This window comes from Phascolarctos cinereus, unplaced genomic scaffold (assembly GCF_003287225.1).
Source record: "Phascolarctos cinereus isolate Bilbo 61053 unplaced genomic scaffold, phaCin_HiC Scaffold_5;HRSCAF=322, whole genome shotgun sequence".
Lineage (NCBI taxonomy): Eukaryota > Metazoa > Chordata > Mammalia > Diprotodontia > Phascolarctidae > Phascolarctos > Phascolarctos cinereus.
In genome coordinates, this window is record NW_027555958.1 from 257321229 (window position 1) to 257338798 (window position 17570).

The following is a 17570-nucleotide window of genomic DNA, read 5'->3' on the forward strand; positions in this document are numbered from 1 at the left end:
GACACATGACACAGACTCTGGGCAAGTCACTTAACCCCAACTGCCTCATATTAGAAAAAAAAAAAGCAGAGGCTCAGGAATCATAGGACCATGGTTCAAATCCTACTTCTTACTCTTAGTACCCATGTGAACTTGAACAAATCATTTGATCTTATGAAGCCACAATTTCCTTATTTTTTAAATGAGGGGGTTGGACTAGTAGACTGAGTCTCCTCTGGTTCTATAATTATGGTACATTCATTGGATTCACTTGAGCATTAATATCTCCCAATGGTCTTTTCCCCCTTATATTCAATGATTTTCTTAGAGATCAAGGATATTTCCTTTCCTTCTCCCACTTCCCCCCTTTTTGTATTGGTTAATTTACATCTAGCTTAGAAATAAATATAGCAGGACTGCCAGCTCCTGTGCTCTGGAAGGATATGGAAGAGCACGACCAGACTCAGCTCCTCTGAAAAACATTCACCAATTTGAAGAACACCAGGTGAAACAAAAGAATCAAAGGGAAACACCACAGCTTCTTCCACTTCACAAAGGACTACATGTGTAAGGAAATGGGCCTAAAGCCAGCTTGATCTTAGGTAGGTCCTTCTCGATAGGCTTGACCTGAAATGATTACATAAGGAAGTAGACAAGGTCAGTGGGATGAAAGTAAAAATGTTCCAAGAGAGCTGAAAGCTGTAGCTGCAGCACTGGCTTAGGGCCTGATCACAATACGTCTAGCTGCTGTTCTCAGGTCAGGACTTTGGTTACAGATTAGGGTTGTGAAAGAAGGCAGGGCCTGGACCTAAGCAGCCATCAGCCCAGGAGCTACAATTGGGGAAGTAGGATCCAAACTCAGCCGTGCCCTCTAGGACTAAGGCGAGGCAGTAGGGTCAGGATCTCCCACATAACATTGTTCTATTCTAGGACTACAATAGGAGATGGGACCCAGGCGTACACACACGAGTGTGGGCACAGGTACAGTCTGGCCCTGGCATAAACTTATGATACAGCAACTGAAGCAGAAAACACGATCAAAAAGCAGACTCCAACTACCATGATATATTATGCATTATAAGAATACCAATTCAAAATCCCAGAGAAAGGAAACAATTACAAAAAAATCAGGAGGATGACCATAAGTGCTCCTAGAGTGAATGGAAGAAATGAAAAAAGAGCTGAAATGAAAGATTCAAAATACAATCCATAACCTTACCGATGTAGAGGATACCCTGAAAATAGAATGGAACAAAATGATTCAATGAGGTAACAAGAAATATTAGAACAAAGCCAAAAGACTGAAGAAGAACTGAGATATCTACCGTCAGGAATCAATACAGCACTCCATGGAACATAACCACATTTTAAGAAAACTTCTACGGAAATGCACGGCAGAAGGCTCTAAATTAGACAGCTTAATGCTTTTCATGTTCAGATTTTTTAGTTTGATCTGTTCCAAAGTTAGAATGAAAGGAAAACATTCCCTGATCATTTCTCTAAGCCAGTGTTACAGAATGCATTTGCTGGTCACTTCAGGAACCTAAGTTTCATAGTGTCTGACTTTCCAACACCATCCCCTACCCCCAACCAGTTCTGTCACCCAGACGTAGATTATATCTTCAAAGTGTTTGGATAGTAAAGATAAGTGAGGTGCCAGCTAAGTGTATCATTAAGAGTTTGAGAATCCTTGGGCCCTTCCTTTGTGTGACACCTTCTGCTTTTCCCCTCTACTCCCTCCCTCCTCTCCTGATCCCTATCCCTGCCCCAGCCAACTTATGAAAGTGGATACACTCCCTAGAAGACCCTGTTCCAAACAGGAAGAAAGTACAAAGGGAAGAATGAGGGCTAGACTTCTGAAAGAGCTTTCTAGATAATCATAAAAACATAAAATCATAGAATTTTAAAGCTGAAGGGATCATGGAAGTCATCTTGTTTGTAGTGGATGGTTGGATTGTAGCCTATGCTACATGTCCAAAATACTCATTTTGGAGATGGTAAAATTAAGATGAAATAATTTGCCCAAGGTCACATAACTTGTGAGTGACAGAACCAGGACTAGTGCCTAGATCATCTCTGGTGTGTATGCTATCCTGTGTGAAGCCAAGAAGAGGACAAGAATGTTCTTTGGAGGGCTGTTCATGACATCCTACTATATGTACAGGCAATTCTGCTGTTCTAAAAAAGTAATGTGCTATGCAAAATTGCACAATAAAAAGCTTATAGGGAACATGAGGTTACGGGTACAATGTTCAGAACTTTGTCAGTGACATAAAAAAGAGATAAGAACCTAATAAAAAGCAATAGCATAAGTTCATACATGTTAAATGGTTAAGAAATACATAAGTACTACAATAAATAGAAGCCAAGTCAGCACTAGCAAGTTAAACAGGCTGCAACTCCAGGCCTTGGGCAGGATACCTTGGTGGAATGGGACAGGGGTGGTCTGGATCAGTCCTTCTCTGCTCACACATGGCTCTTATTGTACCAGAAGACAGACAACAATAAATGTAACACTCTCCCTTGACAATGACCTGAAGTGTACTTGTGGAAGTGGGCATCAGAAGAGTGGCAGTTTGTGAATTATTATGAAGCAGTGGTTTTCAGCATCCTTACCATTTCTTGATTGCACAGAAGCAAATACATTAATCACATTCAAACAAATTCACAATTTTGAAACACGCATTATAGCAGAACTGACTGTATGTGGGAAAATAAAGTCCAGGTTGTGTTCTGACTGAGAATCATTTACTCCAATCTTACTCCTCCTACCCTGACTCTAACCTACATCAAGTCACCATGTCCCATTCCTGCCATTCCTATTATCTGATAACAATTTACAGGAAAGTGGCTAGATCTACACTGAAATGGATGACATTGGTCTGGGGAAATATGAGAGGAGCTGAACCAAGAATCCAGGTATCTTGATTCCAGATTGATAATTCCCAGAGGACAATGGGCACATGCCTAAAAGCCTGTTTTCTATTTGTCAAGATAGGAAAAGACACTGTGGCCTAAGCTCTGGACATCACCAAGTAGTCTAGCACTCAGTAAATTCTTGCTTTGGAAGATGACGTCATCCAGCACTCAAGTCTAGGAAGAGAAACTTAACTCATCTCAAAGGGGGAGAGAAAGGAATTACTAGTAGCTAATAGGGGGGAGAAGATATGGCTATGGCCAGAGTTGCTTTTTGTTGTTTTTTTTTTTTTAAACCTGACTGCCCCGGATGTATTAGTTGAACCTTAACCAAATCCATCTTCTCTCCAGGTTTCAGTTTCTCACCTGTTTCATGCAGAATGTCATGGAATAGCTCCCCCCAAATCCGTAGATGGCCAGTAAAGTCCCTTCCAACTCTGAAGTTCTGTACTTACTATTCATATCCTTGCTTTAGATCATCCTTGACAGATGGTGGTAAATGGGGAGTGGTGGAGAGTAGTCAGTGTCTCTCCTCTATTCATATGGAAGATCTGGGTTCTAGTCCTTGCACTGTCACTAACTAGTTGTACGCTTCTTATATCTCTACTGTTTGAACTTCAAAGTTTCTACATAGTTCTGGCCTTTTCACCAGGAATGCTTGGAAGACCCCTATTTTATTCAAGGTCCAGTTTTTTCCCTGAAGCATTTTACTCAGTTTTGCTAAGTAAGTAATTCTTGGCTATAAGCTCATATCCTCTGCCTTCTAGTATATCATATTCTAAGTTCTTTGCTCCTTTAGGGTGGTTGTTACTAAATCAGGTGCAATCCTTAACTGTGACTTTTTGGTACTTGCATTCTTTCTTTCTTTCTGCTTGCTAGTAGTATTTTTCCTTTGACCTGAAAGCTCTGGATTTTGGTTGGATTCCTGAGATTTTTTGTTTTGGGGTTTCTTTCAGGAGATGAACAATGAATTCTTTCTATTTCTACTTTGCCCTCTGTTTCTAAAAGATCTGGGAAGTTTTAAGATTTCTTGAAATATGATGCATAGGTTCTTTCTTGGTCATGGTATTCAGATAATACAATAATTCTTAATTTTTTTCTTCCTCAGTCTGTTTTCTAGTTTAGTTGTTTTTGCTATGAGATAACTTACATTTTCTTCTATTTTTTCAATCTTTTGATTGTTTTAATATTTCTTGTTGTCACATGGAGCCATTGACTTCTATTTGTTCTATTCTAATTTTCAGGGAGCATGTTGCTTGGATAAGGTTTTTACCTCTTCTATCAAGCTGTTAATTCCTTTCCAATTCTTTCTTCCACAGATCTCATTTCTTTTCCATTTTTTCCAAGTGCTCTCATTTCACTTACAAAAACTTTTTTAACTCCCCAAAAAGCCCAGACAAACCCCAAACTCTTGCTTTATTTCTTCCAAAATTTTTAGTTGAGTTTGTGCCCAAGCAATGCATTTTTTTTGAAGGTTTGCTTGTAGATATTTTGGAGTCATCATCTTCTTCTTCTTGGATTGTGTCTTCAAAGTCCCTGTTGTAACAACTCTGTTGTGGAATTCTTACTCATTCTTCCTGCCTGCTTCCTGATTTCAAACTATCATTCATTCATTCAAAAAACATTCAATAAGTACCTGCTATATGCCATGCATTGTGCTATGCACTAGGGATGAAAAAAGAGGCAAAAGACAGTCCCTGCCTTCAAGGAGCTTATAATCTAGTGGGGAGGCAACATGCAAAAAAATATATATATATATATATATATATATATATATATACAAAGTAAGCTATGTGCAAGATAAATAGAAAATAATTAAAAGAAGGAAGGTATTGGAATTAAGAGGGGTTAAAGAAGGCTTCCTGTAAAAGGTAGGGTTTAGTTGGGACTTAGGGCTGGGCCCTACCACACTTCTGGAGGGAAGGCCTCGGCTGATCCTGTTGTTGCTTTCTTGGGGTATTGAGTGTTCTGTTATTCTAGGATCTCAAAGACAAAAGATATGCTCCTGGAGTTATCTGGTCCAGGGCAAAGTCTTATTGGGTTTTTTTTAATTTAATTTTTTATTTTTAATTAAATAATTTATTTTCAGTTTTCAACATTTGCTTTTATAAGATTCTGAGATCTACTTTTCCCCCCTCCCTCCACTCCCATCTCCCCAAGAAGGCATGCAATCTGATAGAGGCTATGCATGTATGTTTATATTAAACATATTTCCACATTAGTCATGTTGTGAAAGAGGAATCAGAACAAAAGGGAAAACAGTAAGAAAGAAAAAAACAAAACAAAAAAAACCAAAAAAGAGAAAATAGTATATTTCGATTTACATTCAGACTCCCTATTTCTCTCTCTGGATGTAGACAGAATTCTCAATCATGAGTCTTTTGGAATTGTCTTAGATCATTGCATTGCTCAGAAGAGCTACTTCTAACAAAGTTGGTCATCGCACAATGTATGCTGTGTACAGTGTTTTCCTGGGTCTGTTCACTTCATTCAGCATCAGTTCATGCAAGTCTTTCCAGGTTTTTCTGAAATCTCACTGCTCACCATTTCTTATGGAACAATAAATAGTATTCCATTACATTCATATACCACAACTTGTTCAGCCATTCCCCAATTGATGGGCATCCCCTCAATTTCCAATTCTTTGCCACCACAAAAAGAGCTGCTATAAATATTTTTGTACATGTGGGTCCTTTTCCCATTTTTATGATCTCTTCGGCATACATACCTAGAAGTGATATTGCTGGGTCAAAGGGTATGCAGAGTTTTATAGCCCTTTAGGCATAGTTCCAAATTGTTCTCCAGAATGGTTGGATCAGTTCACAATCCCACCAACAATGTATTAGCGTTCCAATTTTCCCACATCTTCTCCAACATTTATCATTTTCCTGTTTTGTCTTTTAGCCAATCTTATAGGTGTGATGTGGTAACTCAGAATTGTTTTACTAGCAAAGTTTTATTGTTGGCCCCCTTATTGAGCTCTACAGGTTCCTTGTTTTCAGTCAGCCCAGTAGTAGCATGCTTCTATACTCAGCCCCTATCAACCAGGTAGGAAAATCTGCTGGTTCAGAGTGACTAAACTATAGTTTCCCTTCAGTCTGGGATGCCCTAGTTATTTCTTTGTAGACTGGGCTAGATGCTACAATTGAGATCCTGCTCTGCTCCTGAGGTCCAAGCCAAACTGCTGCTGCTTACTTCTGAACTTCTTCCTTTCTCCGTATATCAAACTGGCCTCTCTACCTGGATTCAATTCAGTAAACATACTTTCTACATGTACTATACTAAAACTAAACTACTTTTGTGCAAGGTATATTACTAGATTCAGGGGATACAAAAAAAACTAAAAAAACAATCCCAGGGGCTTATATTCTACTGGAATACCATCATAACCATAGTCTACTTCTTTCCTAATTCCCCTGACAGCAGAATGCTTTCTTGGAGATTTCTTCAAGTGTCCAGGTTCTCCAAGACCTAGTGATTACATAGGGATTTTAGTAGTAATTAGTAGGGATTTTCTTTAGGGACTTATTCCTTACATAGGGAGAAAAAAAATATAGGCATTCCCAGAAGCCATCCTTAGGGCTATCTTCCAGCTGCAAAGAACAGTTTCCCAGTATCTTCTGGGGATGAGTGATCAAGAACAAGAACAGAAGTCAGAGGTCTCCAATGAGTAATAGGATAATGTGTCCATAAGGAAGAAGGAAAAACAGTGACCTGAACCACTACATTGGTTATTTATTGGTAGCCTGTTGGGAGGATGGCTCTGTATCAACCTACCTCTCTCCCCCACTCCAGAATTTGCATTTCCTCTGCTGTGGCCAGTCAGGAGAAGAAAGTACTGCTCTTCTCAGTGTTCTAGGCAGTTATGAGGATCAAATGAGATAAAGGTAGCAAAGTATTTTGAAAACTTAAAAGTACTACATAAATGTCAGTTATCATTGTTATTACTGTTATTAGGCTACAGTCATCAGGTCTCTAGTGTGGTGATGACAGTTCCCCGAGCCTTCTACTGCCTTCCTACTAAGTTCAAGCAATGTTTATAGAGGAATACTGGGATATCGGTGGGAAAAAAGTATGCACATAATAAATGCACATATACTTTTAAAAATAAGTTTTTGTTGATGTCTTATTTTTTTTTTACATCATAGTTTTCTCCAGTATCCCTCCTCATAGCCTTCTGAAGAGTCATTCCATACATTGTTCCAGGGATAACTCTGAGGGGTTGTACCTTCAAATACTAATCTTTCACAAATATACCCCATCTGATTGGCCCCCAAAACAACCAATCAGTTGACATCAATTAACTTTTCTAATGGGTATTAACTAAGAAAGTAAAGTAAGATGAGATTGCAAAAAAACAATTTTCCCAAACAGGGGGTATGCACTATCCTCTTGCAGACACATAAGGCTTTTGTAAGGAGTAGGCTCAAAGTTAAAGTACAAATGTATTCAGACACTCATAAAGACAAGATGTGGATCCAAAGGATATCTTGTGAATCCTGTCCCTGGTAATCCTTTTCTCCCTTCGATGTCCCACCGAGTTTGCTTTGCACAAAAGTATTAGTAATGGATGTCATTCCCTTTCTTAGCTGGGCTGGCTCTCTACAGGGTACAGCATCTCACCTGATGAGGAAATCCAGTGCTAGCCTGGGGCAAGCAGGTTGCTTGGTTACTGTGCTGGTTCTTGGCTACCAGCTCCAGTTGTTAGTGAGGCCTCTCTGAAGGCTCTAGTTATCACCTGAATTCACCAACTGCTTGAGCATTATCCTCTCAGAATACTCATTTGCCTAAAATTGGGAAACACAAAATGAGTGGAGTTACTATAGGCCAGGTCGGGGGAAATGGCCAACTCTCCCCCAGCAGTTCAAAGATATCATCCTTACTTGAAAGTCACCAGGGTAGAGTAGACACTGGGGGATTTTCTACTTGAATCTTTTGTCTACATACTCTGTTCTGCCTCAGCTTTTCCTGAGTTATCATTCCTTCTGGCTTCTCAGGCAACCAGAAGACTTTTCACTGTCTCAGAGTACTAACTCTGAGTAATCATGGCCAAAACCAGCTTCAGAAGTTCCATTTTTTTTTTGATAGGTAGTACACATTCTGTAACCTATCAAGAAAGGCCAATCCAAGCAAGCTCCAAAGACTCAGCCAGTCTTCCATTACACTCTTTCCTCTATTAAAATGTTGCTGTCCTCAGCAAATCAGTTGGGATCTATTTTGAATTCATCCATATACCAAATCCAGAATGGTTCTCTGGAGTCCTGGGGAGGCTTACGCATTGTCCTTTTTAAATGACCTCCCCGGTACCTTGTACTAAAGAATCTGAGAAAAGTCCATGCAGAATACATCTAATACTGTCCCAAACTTATAGGCAGAAATCATAATTGCCCTCAAATACAGTTATGCAGATTCTACAAAGAACATTTTACAAAGCTTATAACTGCTTCCCTAGAACTTAGAAAGTGTCTGTCTTGGTGCCTTTAAAAGTCTGCCCTAAACCAAGGGCAATTAAGAAAAGAAAAAAAGGAAAGAAAACCAAGTTTCCAAAATCATAGAGAATCTTGCTCCTTAAAAAGTTTTCCAGAAAACATAAGGTTCTTTGTTCAGTAATTTAAAACCTGGGGTTGACTTGAAGTTACTTCTTTATCCTCAGGTGAGAAACTAAATTTCCTGAGTAAAAACTATTCCATCATTCACTTAGCTCAGAAGGCCATCTAAATGAAGTATCTAGACAAAATATAAGTGTCCCTTTCTCCAGAAAGAATACCAAAATTTTGCTACAAGTCTCTGTATCATTGTTAAATCTCCTTGGAGATCTACACATATTTCGAATGGGTCCCTATACCAAAGGGCACCAAAATTTGTCCAATGGATTCCTCCTACTGCAAGGAAAACATGAGAGAAATTTCAATGACCCAACAACAGGTTCAGTTTGAAAAGAAATAAAACAGGGTCAGGTAGGTCCCAAATCTGTGGAGGTGTCCCAAAATGGATTAAGCAATTAGTTTTCATTATTCAGTGTTCCTAGGCTAGCAGGCAAATGTTATTCGATAGCACTACAATCCATAAGGATCTCAAAATAAATTGTTTTGTTTTTTATTTTTTATAGTATTTTATTTTTTCCCAATTACATGTCAAGACAATTTTTACCGTTCATTTTTACAAGATTTCGAGTTCCAAATTTTTTCCCTCCCTCCCTCTCCTCCTCTCTTCCAAAAATGGTAGATGATTTGGTATAGGTTATACATGTGCTATCATGTACAACATATTTCCATATTTAGTCACAATTGTGAAAGACGAAACAGATCAAAAGAAAAAAAACACGAAAAAGAGTAAAGTAAAAAAAACATGCTTCAATCTGTATTGAGTCCATTAGTTCTTTATCTGGACATCTCACAATAAATCAAATAAAATTTAAAGACTGAAAATTTTTGAGCAATTTTTAACCAAATAGTTGGGTGCCTTTGAACAAATGTGTACAGTAATAAAATAAATATTTTATAAGTATTTAAACAAGCAAACGATCTCAAAGGAACTGGTCCAACTTATTAAGGGAATACACTTGAAAACAAAATTTTTAGTTTTTCTCTAGAGGATATCTGAAACTAGAGTATCTAATAGTGACAATTCTGGGTGGAGAATCTCTCCAGTGAATTCTTGCAAATGCTAAAGGACTCAAATTATCCCAAACAAAGTCTATACTTTGGGTTAATTCTTCTAACTCGCACTAACTAGCAGCTTAGGTTCTCCAGAGGGCACTGACTACTATTTCAACCTTTCATGTATGAGGGATGGCCATTGAGAAGGCATGGAGACAGGAGATCCATTGCTCTGTGTAAGGACCAGAAAGTAGGGCAGTGTATCTGGATTATAGAATACATAGGGTGTTGGTAGGGGGTAGGGAGGTGAGTGTGAAAAGCCCTGAAAGAGGCCAGGTTATAAAAGGCTTTAAATCAGTGGAGTCAAACTCAATTAAAAACAGGGCCACTAACCTGTACATAAACCTAGCTGCAGGTTGCACATTGACATTTTAAAAATGTAATGTTATCTATATTTTAATGTATTTTTTTCTTAACTATTTCTCAATTATATTTTAATCTAGGTCGAGCTGCATGCTCCTGCTGCCATGTTTAATACTTCTGCTTTAAATAACATACAGAAGACTTTATATTTGATCCTGGAAGTAACTGGGAGTACTGGAGTTTAGGGAATGACATGGTCAGATCAGTACCTTAGGAAAAACTCTTTGGCTAATGAATGGAGGATAGAATGCAGTATGGAGAGACAAGGCAGGGAGGCCAATTAGAAGGCTATTTCAATAGTCTTGGAAAGGGGTGATAAGTGTCTATATTAGGATTGTGTCTGTGTGAGTGAAAAGAAGGGGCTCTCTCTCTTTCCATATATACACACACATATGTACACATATACTTAGCCCCTTCTTTGACAAATCTTATTCTTTCTACCTTCACAACATCTCTTATATATCTATCCATCCATCCATCTATTATCTATCTGTATCTATCATAGTTATAGACATATAGATATGTGTACATCTTTCATATACATATATACACCTGTAGTTTCTATAACTACATAGATATTCACACAGTATATATATATACACATATATGTATGTATGTATGTGAGAGATGTGAAGGTAGAAACAATATGATTTGATGTTTTAGACTATAACTATATATGTATATGAGAGAAGTAAAGGTAGAAACAGTAAGTTTTGACAACAAATTGGATACGTGGGGACAGTGAGAATGAGAAATTGAGTATGACATTGAGTTTGTGGGCCTATGTGACTGGAAGGATAGGGATGCATAGTAACAGGAAAAGTTGGGAAGATAGGAAAGACACTGAGTTTAAGATGCCTACAAGACATCCATTTTAAGATGTCCAAAAGGCAGTTGGTGATATGGGAATGTAGCTCCAGAGAGAGAAAAATATTTGTGGGAAGAGGCCCTAATGTTCTAGAAGTTCTGTAGAGACAAGGCTTTCCCTCCGAGAAGCAGCTTAATTTTCTTTTCTTCCTCCCCTTCCCCATCTATTACCTTTGCAAGCACCAAAACAGGTGCTTTGAAAAATCAGGTTTTTTTTGTTATGTATTTGGGAATAAATATAATCCCCATGCCCATCAGCTATGATGATCCTGTATCCTTGTAGAAGGATGTTAATCTTCCATTTCTTTGTGTCTGCAGATCAATAGACTTTTTCTGAGAGCCTCTAGTACAAGGCACTGGGGAAGGCACTGGGAAAGGACAATGCTTGAACCTGCCCAAATCATTAGAGCTATCCAGGATTTGGGAATACTGACTTTGTCAAAAGCACCCTAATTGATTGGATGAACACTGCAAATATTTAACAGAGGGAAGTTTGGAGGGGAAGGAGAGGATTTAAGGATATACAATCTCAGTTAATATAATTAATCAGTGTAAGGACCTGATGAGGTTTTAAAGGTAGTAGCATAATGGTTGATTCTCTGAGATCCCATTACTAGATATGAACCTCTTCAGATCAAGAAGGCAATAACTTGTTGGTTAACAAGCTAAATACACCTCTGGGGGCTTTGAATAGCTGGAATTTTAGCATAAATCAGTATCAGTGAAGCAGTTGATTGGTGAAAGACTCCAGGCTTGGGAGTACTTTGAAGAAGCAGAAACTCACACCTGTACCAGATGACAATATGGAAGAGGGTTGGTGGTGAGCCCAGAGGGAGCGTTCTATTCTTCCTCCTCTCCTCTCCTTCCCTCCACCATGGCATAGGAGATATTGGACCAGTAGGAGACAATATATCCCACTGGGAGCAGAGAAAGACAAAGTTAGGACAAGCATGGATTCAGATGGGTATAGAGGGAGAAAGCATCTCAAAGGAGCGTGATCTTTTGCCTCAGAGTAGAATGTTGATTATGGACCTAAGAAAACAACTTAGAGTAACCACAGGTTTAGAATTTACCCTTTGGCTATATCTTTGTCCTATATGGTTAGAGACCATTCTTCATGGATGTTAAGGATTGTTACGGGGTTTCCTGAACTTGTCTTTTTGAGTTGCCATATTTTCCAGAAACACTGGAACAGAGTATGCAGAATATGTCTCAAGGTCAAAGCCTCCTTGTTTACCCCCACCTTCCACTCCCCCACCTATCCCCGGGCTTAATTTGTTGCCTGCATCCCAAACTGGACTCCCAACGTGTTCTTGGGAGTCAAGACAGGTGCCAGTCTGCCTGCGCTTGGCTGAGAAACTACTTGTGCAGTGGGATCCGTGTAGATAAGCAGACTGTCCTATCTTCACAGTCTGGCAGTTCCCAAGGGAAAACAAGGTGGCTTTTGCCATCCCCTTGTTCCTCCCCTTCAAGAGAGTTTTTATCTTTTTCCCACCTTTACTGCACCTTTCCCCCTCCCATGCCACGTCCCTTTATGTGGAGATTTCTGGTATCTCCTCCTTCCTTTGTTTTGCTGTTATAAAAACGCAAACTTCTGTAAGGACTGTGGACTCTTTGGGCTCCACATGATTGCCATGGACCTGTGTGTACTTGGAGAGCATGTCCTAGACCTTTTTTTTTTTTTTGAAGGGGAGAGAGATATTTTGTACCAACTGTTCCTAATATATGTTTTCTAAAAGCTGAGATTTGTTTGTGATTTTTCCATTCAAATTTTACTTTATTTTTAGATTTACATTCTCTCCCTCCCACCTCAACCCCACTTCCCTATCAAGAAGGCAAGAAAAATAAAACTTTGTTATAAACATGAATAGTTAAGCAAAACAAATCCCCACCTCATGTCCAGAAAGAAATGTTTCAATTTGTACTCTGAGTCCATCGTTTCTCCATCAGGAGGTAGGTAGTGTGTCTCAAGTCCTCTGGAATTGTCATTGGTCACTGTATTGATCAGTGTTCCTAAGTCTTTCAAAGTTGTTTCTCCTTATAATATTATACAAATTGTCTTCCTGGTTCTGCCCATTTCACTATGTATCATTTCTGTTTGATTTATTTTAAAGACTGGACCAAGTGTGGCTTTCTGCTAAATTTCTGAAGAAGGCACTGCTCCTGGGGGAAAGACAAGCCTCAGTTTTGCCTTTATCCTAGGTCTCCTTTCCTCTATCCTAATATCCTATCCTTTTGGCTGGAAGAAGGGCTTGAATGCTTCAAAAGATCCAGGGGATTTTGGATTTCTCATGTTACCATTAGTGTTCTAGTGGCATCTCCAGATTAGCTGAAGGCAGTGTTGGCATTGGGAATTAAGGACACATTAGACATAAATTTGTAGTTCCACAAAGGAATCCAGCAAAGAAACTATACCTGACCGAAGGGAACTTCTTGAGTACTCCACAAACAGAAGCAAAAGACTTCCAACAACCAGGAGCTGTAAAGTATTCCTTTGCCATGTGTACTCTTTAAGCTTTTACTCACTTTCCCTTGGACTTTGTATGTAGTTGTGGGGAAGGATGTCATTGACATTTAGAGGAATGCTTTGTACTAAATGTTCTTACTGTACTATCTTAGAAAATACTCCTTTCTAAAAGCTATTAAAGGCAGGCTGGCTAATGATTCTCAACTGTTTTTTGTTTTTAATTTTTAAAATTTTTTTATTTTAATAAATTTATTTTTAGTTTTCAACACTTACTTCTACAAGATTTTGAGTTCCAAATTCTCACCCCATCTTGCCCCTCTCCCCACCCCAAGATGGCATGCATTCTGAATACCCCTTCCCCTATTGTGTCTTCCCTTCTCTCTCTCCCCTTCTTCTTTTATACCTTTCTCCTTCAATTTTCCTGTAGGGCAGGATAGATTTCTGCACCCCATTTCCTGTATTTCTTATTTCCCAGTTGCATGTGAAAACATTTCTTTTTAAACATGTGTTTTTAAAACTTTGGGTTCCAAATTTTCTCCCTTCCTCCCTCCCCACCCACCCTCACTGAAAAGGCAAGCAACTCAATATAGGCTATACATGTGCAATTATGCAAAATACTTCCATAGTAGACATGTTGTGAAAAACCAATTCTATTTCCCTTAATCCTACCCCCCCATTTATTCTATTCTTTCTTTTGACCCTGTCCCTCCTCAAAAGTATTTGCTTCTGATTACCCCCTTTCCCAATCTGCCCTCCTTTCTATCATTCCCCTGCTCTCTTGTGCCCTTCTCCCCCTATTTTCCTGTAGGGTAAGACAGATTTCCATACCCAATTGAATGTGTATGTTATTCCCTCCTTAAGCCAAACCCTTTGAGAATAAGATTCGCTCATTCCCTCTCACCTTCCCCCATTTCCCATACACTGTAAGAGCTTTTTCTTTTCTGTTTTTTTGCGAGATAATCTACCCTGTTCTACCTCTCCCTTTTTCCTTCTCCTAGTATAATCCTCTCATCCCTTATTTTTATTCTCCAGATATGACCCCTTCATCTTCAACTTACCCTGTGCCCTCTACCTACTACTATCTGTCTGTCTGTCTATCTATCTATCTATCTATCTATCCATACACGTAATTTTTTCCCTCCAACTACTCTAATACTGACAAAGGTCTCATGAGTTATAAATATCATCTTTCCATGCAGGAAGGTAAACAGTTCAATCTTAATAAGTCTCTTATGATTTCTCTTTCCTGTTTACCTCTTCATGTTCCACTTGAGTCTTGTATTTGAAAGTCAGATTTTCTATTCAGCTCTGGTCTTTTCATCAAGAATGCTTGAAAGTCCTCTATTTCACTGAACAACCATTTTTTCCCCTGAAGGGTTATACTCAGTTTTGCTGGGTAGGTGATTCTTGGTTGTAATCCTATCTCCTTTGCCCTCTGGAATATTATATTCCATGCCCTGTGGCCCCTTAATGTAGAAGCTGCTAACTCTTGTGTTATCCTGATTGTTTTTTTTCTGGCTGATTGTAATATTTTCTCCTTGACCTGGGAACTCTGGAATTTGGCTACAATATTCCTAGGAGTTATCCTTTGGGGATCTTTTTCAGGAGGAGGTCGGTGGATTCTTTCAATTTTTATTTTGCCCTCTGGTTCTAACATATCAGGCCAATTTTCCTTGATAATTTCTCTTTTTTTGATCATGGCTTTCAGACAGTCCAATAATTTTTAAATTCTCTCTCCTGGATCTATTTTCCAGGTCAGTTGTTTTTCCAATGAGATATTTCACATTAATTTTCTAATTTTTCATTCTTTTGGATTTGTTTTACAGTGTCTTGATTTCTCATAAAGTCCCTAGCTTCCAACTGCTCTATTCTAATTTTTAAGGAAGTATTTCTTCAGTAATCTTTTGGACTTCCTTTCCATTTGGCCAATTTTGCTTTTTAGGGCATTCTTCTCCTCATTGGCTTTTTGGACCTCTTTTGCCATGGTTAAGCTATTTTTTAAGCTGTTATTTTCTTCAGTACTTTTTTGCGTCTCCTTTAGTAAGCTGTTGACTTGTTTTTCATGATTTTCTTACATCACTCTCATTTCTCTTCCCAGTTTTTCCTCTACTTCTCTTACTTGCTTATCAAAATCCCTTTTGAGCTCTTCCAAGGCCTGGAACAGATTTGTATTTTTCATGGAGGCTTTGGATGTGGGAGCTTTGACTTTGTTGTCTTCTTCTGGTTGTATATTTTGATCTTCTTTGTCACCAAAGTAAGATAATATAGTCTGACTCTTTTTGTGAGGTTTGCTCATGATCCTAGCCAATTACTTGAGTTTTAAACTCTTTGTTAAGGTAAGAGTCTGCTTCCAATGTGGAGAATGTATAGTTCCAAGCATCAGGGGTTTGTACAGCTGTTTTCAGAGATACTTGTAGGGACCTGTAAATTCTCAGTTCTTCCAAGGTGGTATGATAAGTGGCATGTTTATTCCTTTCCTGGCCTGTGCTCTGGTCTATGAGTGATCACAAGCAGTCTTTTCTGTCTTGGAATTGTGAGAAGGGTTTTCTCTCCATCGCTACTAAAAGCTCACCATGCCAGTGCTCCTCCTTGCCCCAGGATTGCCACCCAGAACTGTGACACAGATCCAAGCATGAGCAAAGCAAGAGAATTCTGCACCCCAGCAGAGAGATCCCTGAAATGCTCCACCTGATTCTCCCTCAGTCTGTGGGTTGGAAGCTCAGGAAGCAGCTGCCACCCCGGGGGCCATGCTTGGGACTTGGGGCTGGGACCTAGCTTCTTTCTCACCACCAGAAACAGACTTTTCCCACTGACCTTCTAAGTTGTCTTCAGCATTTGTGGGTTGAGAAGTCTGGAAACTGCCACAGCTGCCCGCCATTCAGTCCTCTGAGGCCTGCTCCAGTTTTGCTGTGGTCTGTGCGCCCATGCCGAATTGTGTTCCTGTCCCAGCCTGGTGCGATATACCTTTCTAGTCAACCATCCAGGTTGTCGTGGGCTGGATATTTGTTTCACTTTGTCTTTTTGTGGGTTCTGCTGCTTTAGAATTTGTTTAGAGCCATTTTTTTTTAAACAGGTATTTGGACGGGTTTGGGGAAGAGCTCAAGGAAGTCACTGCTTTCACTCTGCCATCTTGGCTCCACCCTGATTCTCAACTATTAATCTTACAGAGAAGCATTCCAGAGGGGACTTGAATTGATATTAAATTTTATATTAGACATTACATATTCACCCCTGAGTCCCTTAGGGATACCCCTAGAGCCCAAATATGGAGATAGAGCCTTATTCTGGGACTTGAGACTCATCTGTGAGAGTAAGTCAGGGTCAGGAGTGGAACTTGGGAGTCTGGGCAGGAAAGGAGGCTAAGTCACCTTCCCTAAGTATCTCTGTCCACATTGGGTGTAGTCAAAGACAAGTTTTACATAAAATTTATATAACATAAATGCAAAATGATGTGGTATGGCAGTAGAGAGTGGAGAAAAGACTTAACAACTGGAGAGAATGAGGAATGTATCATGTAGAATGTGGCTCTTGATAAGTCTTCATCTCCAAGATGCAGGTGATGAGTGAGAGCATTCCACACATAGCAGACAGTCTGTGCCAAGGCATGGAAACAGATGGAATGCTGAGCAGGAGGAAAAACAAGTAGGCTAAGTTGGCTGGAACATAGAGTATATAAAGAAGAAGAATATGTAATAACAAAAAAAGGTAAGCTAGAGCAAGACTGTGAAGGGCTTTAAATGTCCAGAGGAATTTGGGATTAATTCTAAAGGCAAGAGGGAAACACTGAGCTTCCTGAGGAGGGGAGAGTCATGGTCAGAATATTACTTTGCCAACTATATGGAAGACAGATTGAAGGGGGATAAGACTAAAAGCAGGTAGACTAATTTAGAGGCTATTATAATAGTCCAAGCAAAAGAGTAGTGATCACTTGAACAGAGAAAAGGGTATAGATACTACAGCTACCGTGAAAGACTTGGTAACTTACTGGACATGGGAGATGAAGGAGAATTAGGAGTCAAGTATGACTGAGGTTAAAAATTTGAGTAATTCAGAGAAAAGTGACACCCTTGATAGAAACAGGGAGGTTAGGAAGACAGGTAGGTTTAGATAAAAAATAATGAGCTCTAGTTCAGACATGCTGAGTTTAAGATAATAAAAAAACATCTAGTAGAAATGTCTAGCAGTCTGCTTGTGATATAAGACTAGAGCTCAGGAGAGTGAGGATGCATATTTTTGTAAACGTGGTTATTTGCATAGACATGATAAATTAACCCACAGGAAGTGATGAGATTATAGAGAGATTATAGAAAGATAATGTC